This window comes from Leopardus geoffroyi, chromosome E3 (genome assembly GCF_018350155.1).
Source record: "Leopardus geoffroyi isolate Oge1 chromosome E3, O.geoffroyi_Oge1_pat1.0, whole genome shotgun sequence".
Lineage (NCBI taxonomy): Eukaryota > Metazoa > Chordata > Mammalia > Carnivora > Felidae > Leopardus > Leopardus geoffroyi.
The window spans coordinates 19,927,905-19,943,223 of record NC_059340.1 but is presented as its reverse complement, the minus strand read 5'-3'; the positions used below and the strand labels follow the sequence as shown (position 1 = coordinate 19,943,223).

Here is a 15,319-nt window from a genome sequence, read left to right as displayed (position 1 = left end):
CAATTTGTTGATATAATTTTGCATAATATTCTCTTATAATCCTTTGTGTTTCAGTGGTATCTGTTGTTCTTTCTTTTTTAATGATTATTTATTTTTGAGAGAGAGAGACAGAGCATGAGCAGGGGAGGGGCAGAGAGAGAGGGAGACACAGAATCGGAAGCAGGCTCCAGTCTCTGAGCTGTCAGCACAAAGCCCAGTGTGGGGCTTGAACTCACGAACCGTGAGATCGTGACCTGAGCTGAAGTCGGACGCTCAACCGACTGAGCCACCCAGGTGCCCTTCTGTTGTTATTTCTCCTCTTTCATTTCTGATTTTGTTTGTCTGAGTCTCTCTCTCGCTCTCTCTCTCTCTCTCTGATGAGTCTGACTAGGTATATCAATTTTGTTGATCCTTTTCAAAGAACCAGCTCCTGGTTTCATTGATCCGTTCTATTGTTTTCTAAGTTTCTATTTCATTTATTTGTGCTCCAATTTTCGTTATTTCCTTCCTTCTATGGTTTTGGGTTTTGTTTGTCCTTTTTTATAGTTCCTTTAGGTGTAAGATTAGGTTGTTTATTTGAGATTTTGCTTGCTTTCTGAGGTGGATCTGTATTGCCATAAACTTGCCTCTTGGAACAGCTTTGCTGCATCCCAAGAGTTTTGGGCCATTGTGTTTTCATTTTCACTTGTCTCCATGTATTTTTTTATTTCCTCTGAATTCTTGGTTAGCCCATTCACTGTTTAGTAGCATGTTATTTAACCTCCATATATTTGTGTTCTTTCTAGATTTTTTTCCTCATGGTTCATTTCTAGTTTTACAAAAGCATCGTGGTCAGAAAAGATGCATGGTAGGACTTCAATCTTTTTAAATTTGTTGAGACTTGTTTTGTGGCCTAATAGATGACTTATTCTGGAAAATGTTCTATGTGTATTTGAAAAGATTGGGTATTCTGCTGCTTCAGGATGTAATATTCTGATTATATCTGTTAGATCCATCTGGTCCAAAGTCATTCAAAGCCACTGTTTCCTTGTTGCTTTCTGTTTAGATGATCTATCCATTGATATAAGTATGGTGTTAAAGTCCCCTACTATTATTATATTACTATCAATTACTTCCTTTATGTTTGTTATTAGCTGCTTTATGTATTTGGGTGCTCCTATGTTGGGTATGTAAATATTTATAATTGTTATAGCTTCTTGGTGAATCGTTCCCTTTATGATTATATAGTGTCCTTCTTTGTTTCTTGTTACAGTCTTTGTTTTAAAGTCTGTTTTGTCTGATGTAAGTATTGCTGCTACCCAGAGCTTTCTTTTCACTTCCTCTTGCATGATAAATGCTCTTCCTTCCCTTTCCTTTTAAGCTACATGTGTCTTTAGGTCTGAAATGAGTCTCTTGTAGGCAGCATATGGATGGGTCTTGTTTGTTTCTCCACTCTGATACCCTGTGTCTTTTCATTGGACCATTTGTTCCAAAGTAATTGTTGATAGGTATGTTCTTACTCTTCTCTTACTCTTTTTTTTTCTCACTGTTAGCTGGCTTTCTTTAGTATACTTGGATTCCTTTCTCTTTATTTTTTGCTTAGCTATTACTGGTTTTTTTTTTTATTTGTGGTTACCAAATCAAAGATTTGTATGTAACATCGTATGCATATGCACTCTATATCATAAAGTTGATGGTTGCTTATGTTTGAACCCATTCTTTAATCCTCTCACCGCCCCCCCCCCCCGTTTTGGGTATATGGTATCATACTTCACATCCTTTTATTTTGTGAATCCCTTGACTGATTTTTACTGATGTACTTAATTTTACTGTTTTTGTGCTCCCTACTTTTCTGACTCTTACTTACGGTCTTTCCTTTTCACTCAAAGAGTCCCCTTTTAACATTTCTTGTAGGGCTGGTTTAGTGGTCATGAATTTCTTTAACTTTTGTCTAGGAAACTCTTTATCTCTCCTTCTATTATGAATGATAGCCTTGCTGGATAGAGTGTCCTTGGTGGCAGGTTGTTTTGTTTTGAGCACTTTGAATGTATCATACCACTCTTTCTGGCCTAAGAGGTCTCTGCTAAGAAATCTGCTGAAAGCCTTCTGGGGTTTCCCTTGTACATGACTGTTTTCTTTTCCCTTGCTACTTTTTACATTTTAAAGTTTTTGTCTTTATTTATTTTTATTTTTCCTGGAATAGAATTTAGTGATCCATCACTTACATATAACACCCAGTGCTCATCCTAACAAGTGTCTTCCTTAATGTCCATCCTCCCACCCAGTACCCCTCCAGCAACCCTCCCTTTGTTCTCTGTATTTAAGAGTCTCTTATGGTTTGTCTCCCTCTGTTTTTATCTTATTTTTGCTTCCCTTCCTCTGTGTTCATCTGTGTTGTTTCTTAAATTCCACATATTTGTGAAATCATATGATATTTGTCTTTTTCTGACTGACTTAATTCGCTTAATATAATACACTCTAGCTCCATCCACATTGTTGCAAATGGCACAATTTCATTCTTTTTGATCACCAAGTAATATTCCATATATACACTACATCTTCTTTATCCATTTGTCAGTCAATGAACATTTGGGCTCTTTCCATAATTTGGCTATTGTCAGTAGTGCTGCTGTGAACATTGGGGTGCATGTGCCCCTTCTAGTTAGCTTTTTTTTTTTTATCCTTTGGGTAAATACTTAGTAGTGCAATTGCTGGGTTGTAGGGTAGTTCTATTTTTAATTTTTTGAGGAGCCACCATACTGCTTTCCAGAGTGCACCGGTTTGCATTCCGAAAAGCAGTGCAAATTCCCCTTTTTCCACATCCTCACCAACATCTGTAGTTTCCTGAGTTGTTAATTTTAGCTATTCTGACAAGTGTGAGGTGGTATCTCGTTGTGGTTTTGATTTGTAGTTTCCTGATGAAGAGTGATGTTGGGCATTTTTTCATGTGTTGGTTGGCCATCTGGATGTCTTCTTTGGAAAAGTGTCTATGCGTGTCTTTTGCCCATTTCTTCACTGGATTATTTGTTTTTCGGGTGTTGTTTGGTAAGTTCTTTATAGATTTTGGGTACCAACCCTTTATCTGATATGTCATTTGTAAATATCTTCTCCCATTCTGTCGGTTGCCTTTTAGTTTCACTGATCGTTTCCTTAGCTGTGTAGAAGCTTTTTATCTTGATGAGGTCCCAGTAGTTCATTTTTGCTTTTGTTTCCCTTGCCTCTGGAGACATGTCGGGTAAGAAGTTGGTGCAGCCGAGGTCAAAGAGGTTGTTGCCTGTTTTTTCCTCTAGGCTTTCGATGGCTTCCTGTCTTACATCTAGGTCTTTCATCCATTTTGAGTTTATTTTTGTGTCTGGTGTAAGAAAGTGGTCCAGGTTCATTTTTCTGTGTCGCTGTTTTGCCAACACCGTTTGCTGAAGAGACTATCTTTTTTCCATTGAATATTCTTTCCTGCTTTGTCATAGATTAGGCCATACATTTGCGTATCCATTTCTGGGTTCTCTATTCTGTCCCACTGATCTGTGAGTCTGTTCTTGTGCCAGTACGATACTGTCTTGATGATTACAGCCTTGGGATGTAGCTTGAAGTCTGGAGTTATGATGCCTCCCGCTTTGTTTTTCTTTTTCAACATTACTTTGACTATTCGGGGTCTTTTCTGGTTCCATTCAAATTTTAGGATTGTTGGTTCTAGCTCTGTGAAGAATGCTGGTGTTATTTTGACAGGGATTGCATTGAATATGTAGATTGCTTTGAATTAGTATCGACATTTTAACAATATTCATTCTTCCAATCTGTGAGCATGGAATGTTTTTCTATTTCTCCCTTGCTGCTTTTAAAGTTATCTCGTTATCACTACTTTTTGCTACTTTAATTACTGCATGTCTTGAGGTGAACCTCATTGGGTTGATTTTGTTGGGGGCTCTCTGTGCCTCCCCAGTTTTCAGCAATTATGTCTTCAAATAAATTTCCTCTCTTCTCCTTCTGGGATCCCCATATTGTGACTGTTATTAGGCTTGATGGTGTTGCTGAGTTCCCTTAATCTACTGTCATTTTTTATTATTATTCTTTTCTCTCTCTCCTGTTCACCTCGATTGCTTTCCGTGACTCTGTCCTCTAGCTTGCTAATCCATTCTTCTCCTTCTTCTAGTCTAATGTTTATTCCCTCTAGTGTGTTTCTCATTTCAGTTATTGAGTTCTTCGCCTCTGATTGGTTCGTTTGTGCTTCCTATTTCTTTGTTGAGTCTCAGTGAAGTCCCCCCACTCTTAAGTCTGGTGAGTATCTTTTGAACCGTTATTTGAAATTCTCTACCAGGCAGGCTACTTCTCTCTGTTTCATTTATGTCTCTTGCTGTGACTTTGTCCCATTCTTTCATTTGGGAATATTCCTCTGCTTCCTCATTTTCTCTCTCTGTGTCTGTTTCTGCGTGTTACAAAACTCAGCTATATCTCTTGCTCTTGAAAGTAGTGGCCTTTTGAAGAAGAGGTCTTACAGTGACCCCTCAGCTCTGTGTCCCCAGTTTTCTGGAACCTGGTGCTTCAGGGGTGTCTCCTATGTGTTACATGCCCCCTGCTGTTGTGGCCAAGCCACTGTTTTCAGTCCCGTTATCTTCAGTGGCTCTCTTTGCCTGTTTAGGGCAGGGTTTGTTCCCTGTGTTGTTAGTAGGCCAGCGTGGGGCTTCCTGGGGCTTGGGTTGAGTCAGACCAGGCATTTGCCAGAGATGCAGTAGTACTGAACTGCAGGATGCTTTCCCTGTGTCGTCCCCTAAGAAGCTTTTGTTGGTGGGCAGGGCCTGCGGTCAGACCGGATGTCTGCCCCCAGTCCGCTGCCGGGTCTGCAGTTGGAGTGGTGTATGTGGTTATCTCCCCCCACTGCCCCCAGGGCAGGAGTCCCTTTTAGTGCCACTAGCCCCTCGCGGGGCTGTTTACACACTACCGGGCTGGTGGCAACACTTTGGACGGGTTCCGGCCAAGGGCATATTGAAGGGGGCGTGTCCACAGGAGAACCTCGGCGCCAGCACACTGTTAGCAAGCTAGGTGGGAATTGTTGGCACTGTGCCCTTCCCACAGGCATCCACAGGTCCAGGCTGGGGTCATGGGAGGGAAATGGCACTGGCCATCTCCTTTGTTCCTGGAGAAGCCTCCTAAAGGTCCCTGCTCCTCCAGCCCACACTCTGAGATGAATAAACAAGTCTCCCTCGTGTACACCCCAGGCGTTTTTCAAACTGCTGCTTCTGCCCTGTATCTCCACAGGCATGTTTGTTGTGCTGTCTCTTTAAGGGCAGGAACTCAGTTTACTCTCGCCTTCTTGGTTCTCCCAGAGCTGAGCCACTGATCTTTAAAGTTCCAGGTGATTAAGTCTCACCGATTATAAGAACCCACAAGGTTTGGCTCCTCTGGTTTTCTTTTTTTTTTTTTTTTTTTTTTTTTTTAAATCAACGTTTATTTATTTTTGGGACAGAGAGAGACAGAGCATGAACAGGGGAGGGGCAGAGAGAGAGGGAGACACAGAATCGGAAACAGGCTCCAGGCTCTGAGCCATCAGCCCAGAGCCTGACGCGGGGCTCGAACTCACGGACCGCGAGATCGTGACCTGGCTGAAGTCGGACGCTTAACCGACTGCGCCACCCAGGCGCCCCAAGCCCCTCTGGTTTTCAAAGGCAGATGTTATGGGGACTCTTCTTCCCCGTGCAGGTTCCCCACGCTTGGGGTGCCGGCTGCGAGGGTCTGTTTCTCTCCCTTCTCTGCAACTGCAGCATCCCTCCCTCGGTCCCGCGCACGGACAGTCCTGCGGGTGCATTTAGCTCCTGACTGTCTCTGTTCTTCCTCCTTTCTTCGACGTGGCCTCTTCTCTGTATTTAGCCGCCTGTTCTGCCAGTCTTTGGGTCCTTTTTTTCTGGGTTATTTACCCCGATGCGGGTGTTATCTAGTTGTATGTGTGAGACGAAGTGAGCTTAAAGCCCTCCCACTCTGCTATCCTCCCCGGAAGTCCTGTTCTATTTTGAATTAGAAAACTTTTCTTCGGAGCACGCACTCTCCCATCTGCCCTGGTCCCCACCGCTCCCTAGTGTGTGACGCTCACCCTCCCATTGCCATTTTCTGCTACATTACATCATCTGAAGACGTTGGAGCTTGTGACTCCTTTTCACAGAGCCAAAAGGAGCTAGTGGCTGAGAGTCAGTAAGCCCCGAGAGGGTATTTTGGGCTTTCCATAAACTTTGGGGCCTTGGCCACGTCTCACTCCTTCAGGACCCCCTTTCCTCTCAGTCACCAAGAAGGGGTAGATGAGATATTTCCTGTGCCTGTCAGCTCTGAAATTGTAAAGACTTGATGGAGTTTATAGGAAAACTCTGTTCCTGCTGACAATATCCGTAGGAGTCGAGGTTACATAATATTCATCGAGTGTCCACTCACCCCCGGGGACTCTTTCTGTAGGTAGTAAGAAAGTTACATATTCAGGGCTTGCAACATCCTTCCCTCACCCCAGATCTAAGCTTCATGATGGCAGAGATGTGCATCGTCTCTGCCTGCAGGATCCCTGGTCCCTAGAGAAGCGCCTGGCATAGAGTCCATTTGCAAATAAATCTTCATTAAGCCAGTGAATTGAATCATTGGCTGATGTGGTCAGTGAACGAGGGGCTGGTATAGATATTGATTAGGCACCCCGGCCAGCCCACACAAGCTGAGTTCAGTCATCACACCCCGGTGACAGTATTTTCCAAACTATGAGTCAGAGTTTGGAGTCTAACACATAAGCTGACAAGACTCTTTGCTGCTTGTGGTAGAAAAATCAGCGTGGGGGATGGAGTTTGGATCCTGAAATACTGGGATAGCTGGCACATGGTGCCAACTGAAATGAGTATTTTAAATGACAGGAGTGAGGCAGGCAAGTAACAAGCACCGCCCTTGGCCTGGGTGTCCGGGCACGGCAGGGAGCGGTGGGGATATATTGACACAGCTGGGCAGTCGTGTGGACACAAGGGCCCAGGGGTACCGGGCTTTCCAGTTTCAAGAGAAGCCAGGTGTCTGGGTTTCTTGGTGTTCGGCTTCTCCCCGCTTTGTTTTTGCTTTTTTTTAATGTTGATGACGGGTTCGTTATTTTCTATCGAGCAAACGGAATGTATGGCTGGTTTGGCCCGAGACCGCCAGCTTGCAACTTCCGGTTTGGAGAGCTGCGTCTGTTCCTGATGACAGGAAGTGGAGCCCTTTCTCCGTTCTCAGTGGCACTTGAGTTAGCCTCTCTGGTATTCAGAGCCATCAGGGGGCGAGGTTCCCTTGAATGCACCCAGAGATGCCCATCTAGACAGCTCAGACCAAAGGACAGCCTGGCCGATGCCATCAGGCAGGGTCCCGGGCAGGAGGGTCAGACGGCACAAGGCCAGCGGTGCAGGAGTGATTCATGTGGAATGATGCTGAACAGGCACCAACGGCCCACGAAATGCGGGTCCAGAAGTGCGAGATGCAGTGATTCTTTTACCCAAGAGAGCATTTCTGTACGTGACGACACCGGATGGTATCCGAGTTACTAAAGCATCGTTTTCAGTCTCAATGAAAGGAAAGAATAACCGACCTCTGCATCGCTTTTGGAATAAATGACGTCATTCATTTCTTGCATTTGTAGCCTACTTAGGATTTCTTAGGTATTTTTACATTATTTCGTATTATTTAACATAACATCTAACATATGAGTGCCTTCTCGTTAGAAAAGATTCAGACAATTCAGAATGTGTAAAATATGAAAGGCTCTCTCCACCTCCCCAGCCAAACTGTGCCCGGCTTTTGTTTTTTGAGCCTGTATACTTTATTACATCATTTATTTATTCATTCACTCATTCACTTATTGGCCTCTATTTCAGTTCGTTTCTACTTTCATTTGATCCTTTACCTAAATGTTTTGCTTTAATTTATTGCTTTGGTTCTCTCCCCACCTCCACGTTATAACTTCGGTTTGTTAAGTTAAATGTTTAATTCGTTTAATTTCCATCTTGTTTTCTAATATAACAGTTTTAAGTCTATACATTTTCCTCCGAGCACTGCTTTGTCCTTGTCCTACAAATTTTGCTATGTGTATGATGTCTTCATTGTCATTTCTTTTTCTTCCTTCCTTCCTTTCTTTCTATTTATTTATTTTTGAGAGACAGATAGAGACAGAGCATGAGCAGGGGAGGAACAGAGAGAGGGGGAGACACAGAATCCGAAGCCGGCTCCAGGCTCGGAGCTGTCAGAGGGGTTCGAACTCACGAACCGCAAGATCATGGCCTGAGCCGAAATCGAGTCGGACGCTTAACCGACTGAGCCACCCAGGCGCCCCTTCCTTGTCATTTATCTCTAACTGGTTTGTGATTGGGGGTGGAGAGGGTTCCTCAACATTTCTAGGCGGCTGGCAGCATTGTTCGTTACTTTGTCTCTATCCCCTCATCCCTGCGCAGTTTCCTACAACCAGCGCCTGCTCTGGGCAGGCCCGGGTGAGGCACACTGATGCCGAGAGGTTTGCCAAGTGCCTCACAGCCAAGGAAACAGGCAGGCAGCCTCCAGTGCCCTTCTGCCTCCACGGCCCCTGCCCTTTCCCTTACGTCACCACTCCCTAAAGCAAGGATAGATTTATTTCTTCATAATGATAGATGTTTGAGACCGAACTCCAAGGCGCTTCATAAATAAATTTAGCTTTGAATGAAAATTAGTAAAAGACAATCCAAGGTTCAATGGGGCAGTAAGAAAGTACCAAGAACTAAACACCACACGGGTATTTGAAGCATATAACATGTGACTCAGATTTTCCTTGCCATAGTTTCGCCAGAATGGGTGTAGGGGAAGGTGGTTTTAAAAATACACGGTGTGGATCCTAAAGTTAGGGCTCAGGTCACTTTATTCTGGAAAGCTCGTGATCCAAGAGCCAGCAGGTTTGAGGCGTGGGCTGGCAAGCCCCAGGTTTGGCTTCTCGAAGCCTGTTGCACTTGTCATGTCTTCTAAAATGGCTGTTTTTGTTGCCAGATTAGAAATTCCGTGAGAACAGATACTCTGTCCTCCTGGTTCACCCCTCCATCCCTAATATTTAGCAGTCAGACGCACTTATTGGGATAAGCGTACTCAACAATAAATATTCGTCAAATAAACGAGTGAGTGAAAAGAAAAACAAATGAGTCGATTAACCCCTTGAGGCGGGGTAAAAACCCTTTCTGGGCCAGGCAGATGAATATAAATGTGCAACATGGTTCATATAAGGCAGTAGGCGTGAGTGGGAATTATTACAACTAACTGTGTGGGCCAGACTTCGAGCGTTCCAGATCCCAATTTTATAACTCTGCCAACCAAGTGAGAGACACTGTTGGGGGGTGGTGGGGCAGGGGGACCGGCTGCAGGTCAGTGACCTCCACCCCAGAGTCTGTTGCTTCTCGAAAACCGTCAGCGTATCTGTTGCGGCTTCGTGGTCTAAACGTCCGATCTTCTCGTAGGCAAAGTCGGTAGGGTCTGAGACACAAAGGTGAGCATGCTGTCATCTCAATTTGAAATTTTCTGGAAAAGCAAGACCTCTGGAAAAGCAATCACGGAGCACTGATTCATAGCTATTATCTCATTGCAACCCTTTAGCACCCTTGTCAGTTCGCCAGGCCTCATTTCCCCACATTAGCAGGGTGGGGGTGGGGGGTGCTCTTGGCCCAGAGTCTTGCCGGGGGACACAGGGTGGCTGGAGTCAGGCCCAGAACCCCCGGCCCAGAACCTAGACCCAGCCGTTCCCTTTTCTGAGTGTCGTAAGAGGTTTAATGCTTCATCCATGAGCACTTAGCACGCACTTCAGCACGTTTAGTGGCCTCAAGGCAGCTTTGTGTGAAAAGCTCTTACAGGCGGCTGTCATCAGTTCCATGCAAACCAGGGGACAGCCACTGAGCACCTCGCTTTCATCCCGCTCGAGGGACCACTCGCTTCCGACGCGTTGGTACCAGGCAGGGAATAAACACGGGCACGTGGTGAAGAGCCCAGACTTTGGAGTCAAGACGGTCATTGATCCAAACGGGCCCTGCCATTGCTGGCTGCGTGACCTCGCCCTGGTACTTGGACAGGTGCCCTGAGCCTATAAGATAAGGGCACCCACCCGGATGGTGAGGGGCAGCAATGAGACAAGGTGCGTAGAAAGGTTAGCTTGGTGGCCCGTATGTAACAAAAGCTTCGCAATTGGTAGCCGCCACGGCTGTTGATGCTACAGTTATTGTCACTATTACGGCAAACATTTCATGTGTTGTGGCGCCCGGGTCCCCTCTCTTCCTAGCCCAGCAGAAGGAGGCAGATCAGGCACGTGAGGCACTAAGCCACTGACCGTCAAACCCCTGCCACGTTTTACCTGGTGGTCTGCTGTCTCTTCCTTCCTCCGCCTCGCCCCTGGCTCTCCAGAGAGGAGGAGACCGATTTGTTTTCCACCCGTGGTGTTTACCGCCTGGCCTCTGTGCAGAGGGCTTTCTGTCGCAAGGGTGTGAACTTAACATTTTCAACAGCGAACGCTGAGGGGCGCCTGGGTGGCTCAGTCGGTCAAGAGTCCGACCCTGTTTCGGCTCAGGGTTCGTGAGTTCGAGCCCCAGGTCTGGCTCTGTGCTGGCAACATGGAGCCTGCTTGGGATTCTCTCTCTGTCCCTCTCTCTCTCTCTACCCCTCCCACTCCGCCCCTCCCCTGCTCTCTCCTCTCTGGCTCTCTCTCTCCCAAAAATAAATAAATAAAAACTTACAAAAACTTTTCAACACTGAACGCCGAAATCACGAGATCGTAAAGCAAAGCTCTACAGTTAGTGTTCACAGAGAAATTTCTGGATGACAGCTTCAAAGCAACCAGTAGATCCCCCTGCATGGTATGCGTTTGAAGTATGGGCAGGTTGGCTTTCAAAGCGACCAGTTCAAGGTCTTCATCTTTCCAGATGGAAAGGTTTTGAATGGCTTTCCCGGGGGAGTATTGCTACTTACTCTGTCTCCCCTTTGCCCTGGAACAGATGGTTTTAAATCACGTGCGCATTATAAGAGCATAGGTTCCTAAAGTTTGCTCATCCAGTGTGAGCAAGTGTGTTATTTTCCTTTGTGAAGAAGATACCAGCTGTGCAGAATCTAGGCTTCTTTTTCATATGTATTTTGTAAATACAATTATGGCGTTGAAAGTTGCACTAATTTAACAAAAGCAAAAACCAAATTGAAATGGGAGGAATTATTGAATTCAAATTTCTTTTTTTTTTTTAATGTTTATTTATTTTTGAGAAAGAGAGAGTGAGTATGCTATGCATGAGCAGGGGAGGGGCAAAGAGAGAGAGAGACAGAGAGACAGAGGATCCAAAGCAGGGTCTGTGCCAACAGCAGGGAGCCCGACGTGGGGACTGAACTCACAAACCGTGAGATCATGACCTGAGTTGAAGTCGAACACTTAACCAACTGAGCCACGCAGGCACCCCAAAATTCAAATTTCTTGATCACAAGAGGTTTTTAAAAATATCTCATCAGGGGGCACCTGGGTGGCTCAGTCGGTTAAGCATCTGACTCTTGATTTCGGCTCACGTCATGATCTCATGGTTCGTGAGTTCAAGCCCTGCATCAGGTTTTGCGCTGACAGTGTGGAGCTTGCTTGGGATTCTCTCTCTTCCTGTCTTCCTGCCTCTCCCTCTCTTTCTCTCAAAATAAATAAACATTTTTTAAAAATTTAAAAATACTTCATCGGTTTAAAAAATTACGAAAAAAAAAATTTACAGGTTAGAGTTGCCATTTTTAAAAACTCCGTGTTTCCATTTAAGATGGATTTGAAGGGGCGCCCGGGTGGCTCAGTCGGTTAAGCGCCAGACTTCAGCTCAGGTCATGATCTCACGGTTCGTGGGTTTGAGCCCCGTGTCGGGCTCTGTGCTGACAGCTCGGAGCCTGGAGCCTGCTTTGGATTCTGTGTCTCCCTCTCTCTCTGTCCCCCTACCCCCCCCCCCCACTCGTGCTCTGTCTCTCTCAGTCTCTCAAAAATAAATAAACATTAAAAAAAAAAAAAAAAGATGGATTTGAAATGACTGGCTGGAAAATGAGGTCGGGGGTCCGCCCACACTGCCTGCTGACTTCTGGCTTTTGTTAGCTAAGCTAAGGCCTTAGGTTTAGAGCATTGCATTCTGGTCCATGACCCAAGTGTGCGTAATTGTCTAGTATTTATTTGGTCTCTAAATGGCTTCCTTGTTTACCGTCAGATGTTTTACCACAGATTCTCCAACTCCGTGTTCTTTATTTTGATTTCACCGTGCATTGTTTGGATTTTGTTCTGGGAGGTTTTTTTTTTTTTTTTTTTTCCTGAGAAAGGCTCAGGAGTGCTATATTCCCTGAGTTTCTTCCTGTTAGAATTGGTGGCCTGCTTTTCTTTCCTTTCTTTCTTTCTTTCTTTCTTTCTTTCTTTCTTTCTTTCTTTCTTTCTTTCTTTCTCTTTCCTTCCTTCCTTCCTTCCTTCCTTTTTTCTTTATTTATGAGAGACAGAGAGAGAGAGAGAGAGCACCCGAGTAAGGGAGAGGGGCAGAGGGAGAGACACAGAATCCTAAGCAGGCTTCCTGCTCAGTGCCGAGCCCGACGCGGGCTCAGTCCCATGACCCTGGGATCATGATCAAAATCAAGAATCAGACGCTCAACTGACTGAGCCACCCAGGCGCCCCGATGGCCTGTTGTTCTGAAATCTGGTCCATTTGACCGGATGCACTAAGTCAGGTAGACGCCGGTCTGTCATCTTCCGGAGTTAGGAGCTGCTGCTTTCTGAGTCACTCTTTCGAGGGGACGAGATTTGGTCCCGGATGGAGAGCAGCTCCTTTTCGGACAACTGGCTGTCCAGGGCCCTCTACCCCACTCTCTCTACCACTCCTGTGGGGAATTTACCTATTTGCCAGAGTGACGGACAGGATTTAGACATAAATATAAATATATCATTTTCTCCTAATTACAAAGTTGGAAACGTGCTTATAATAAAAAAAAAAAAAAATTGATGGGGCGCCTGGGTGGCTCGGTCGGTTAAGCGTCCGACTTCAGCTCAGGTCACGATCTCGCGGTCCGTGAGTTCGAGCCCCGCGTCGGGTTCTGTGCTGACAGCTCAGAGCCTGGAGCCTGTTTCAGATTCTGTGTCTCCCTCTCTCTGACCCTCCCCCGTTCATGCTCTGTCTCTCTCTGTCTCAAAAATAAATAAACGTCAAAAAAAATTTCTTTTTAAAAAAAATTGAAAATAAGTAGGGGCTCCTGGGTGGCTTAGTCGGTTGAGCATCCAACTCTTGATTTCGGTTCAGGTCGTGATCTCATTCATGGTCATGGGTTTGAGCCCCTGTGTTGGGCTCTGCGCTAAGCGTGTCTCTCCCTCTCTCTCTGCCCCTCCCCTGTTCAGACTCTCTCTCTCAAAAATAAATAAATGAACTTAAAAAAAAAGTAAAACAAAATGGAGAAGAAAGTTCCCGTAATGCCACCCCCAGAGAGAACACTGTTAATAATTTGGTGACTATTTTTCCAGACTTTTTTATGATTTTTTTTTTTAATTTTTGAGAGAGAGAGAGAGAGAGAGAGAGACAGAGCGTGAACAGAGGAAGGGGCAGAGAGAGAGAGAGGGAGACACGGAATCCAAAGCAGACTCCAGGCTCCGAGCTGTCGGCCCAGAGCCTGACGCGGGGCTCGAACTCACAAACCGCGAGATCGTGACCTGAGCCGAGGTCGGGCGCTCAACCGACGGAGCCACCCAGGCGCCCCTGTTTTTCCAGACTGTTTGTAGGCATATTTGCACACATGCACAGAAACCATTTTTTTTTTCAATTGGACGTATCCTACGTGTGCATCTTTTGACACGCTTGGTTTTGCTTAAACGTATGTCTTCCTATCTTTCTGAGTAAGGGCGCGAGAGCTACCTCGTTTTCTGCGGTGGCCGCTCAAGGCTCCGTTGGTGCCACTCGACGCGCCATTGAACCTACCTCTTCTGGTTGCACATTGAGATCCTTCTCTATTGTCAAGGATCCCTCAAGGTCATTCTCTATTATCAAGGATCCCTCAATGACCTTCGTATATTAGGACTGAGGGATAATTCTCAGAGAGATTTGGTCAAAGGGTGTATATACCCTGTTCATTTCTAGCCCATCGTTTGTCATCTCTGCCTCCAAAACGCATCTCCAAATGCGCCTGCCGTCCCCACCTCCGCAGCCACCTCCGCCTTCCCCCACTGCTGCTGTACCTGTGCGCCCTGTTTCCATCCTGGCCCCACCTCTCAAATTCCACTCGGTACCCAAGAGCCATAGTGATCTGTTTTTTTTTTTTTTTTTTTAATTTCATTTATTTTTATTTGAGAGAGAGAGAACACGAGCAGGGGAGGCACAGAGAGAGAGAGAGAGAGAGGGAGAAAGCGAATCCCAAGCAGGCTCCACACTGTCAGCACAGAGCCTCATGCTTCCTGACCGTAGAATTTGGAGAGTGGGAAGCCTTCTTGTATTGCGTCCTTCCTCTCTTCCGTTTGGTACCGGCTGCCAGTGTTTGCAGTGGTATGCCATTCTCAAAAACCATATGGTCTCTGTACGTCTCTAGGATTCCACCCGTTAGACAAGAGATTGCTTCACAGATCTTTCCTGGAGAATTTCCCTCTATTCCTGGCTTCTGCTGAGATGTCTCCAAGGATCCATGAGTCCCATGTCTCGAGAGAACCCTCAGCATGATTGAATACCCCAAACTTTGGATCCTTTTCCAGTAACTAGCAAAAGGTTGTCCAGCCATGCTCAGGCTTCTCTCCCGAGCGTGTTTTTCTGACCTCATTTTAGCATCCTTTGCAACCTAGATAGGCTGAGAGTTGCCCACATCATCAAATCTCAGGTCCACGCACCGCTTCTCACGTAGCCGGAGACACAGTTCGGCTAAGATCCTGCCGCTACGTCATGGGACTCCCCCTCCCCTGGTTTCCATAACATGCTCCTTATTTCCCGAGTCCCCACAAGCAGCACATTTGGTGTCCATCATATTTCTACTGTCGGGTCTTTTTACAATGGTTTATCTAAGATGGTCAAAGTATTCTAGTGCCTCTCCACTCTTCACGAGCTATCGCTGACTCACAGGGTCCTGGGGTTATTAGAACGTGGACATCTTTGAGGAGTCGTCACTCAGCACATCACAGCCGCTAGTAAGTTCTACTGGCCAATCACACATATACGGCAAGCATGCTGATTGCTTCTCGTTTCCTCAGAGCTATGTTCGATAACACGAGCTATGCTGGTAGTATAGCTGGGCTGACCAGACCCACTGGTTTGCCCAGAGAGTGGGGTTTAAAATTTTTGTCCCGGGGCGCCTGGGTGGCGCAGTCGGTTAAGCGTCCGACTTCAGCCAGGTCACGATCTCACTGTCCGTGAGTTCGAGCCCCGCGTCGGGC

At 45.9% G+C, this 15,319-nt stretch overlaps 1 protein-coding gene across 5 annotated transcripts in view; it reads left to right on the top strand.

Annotated features, from left to right (window-relative positions):
• LOC123589121 (katanin interacting protein) overlaps nt 1-15,319 on the top strand; it is a 193,283-nt gene that overhangs the window by 81,942 nt on the left and 96,022 nt on the right. The window lies entirely within an intron of this gene.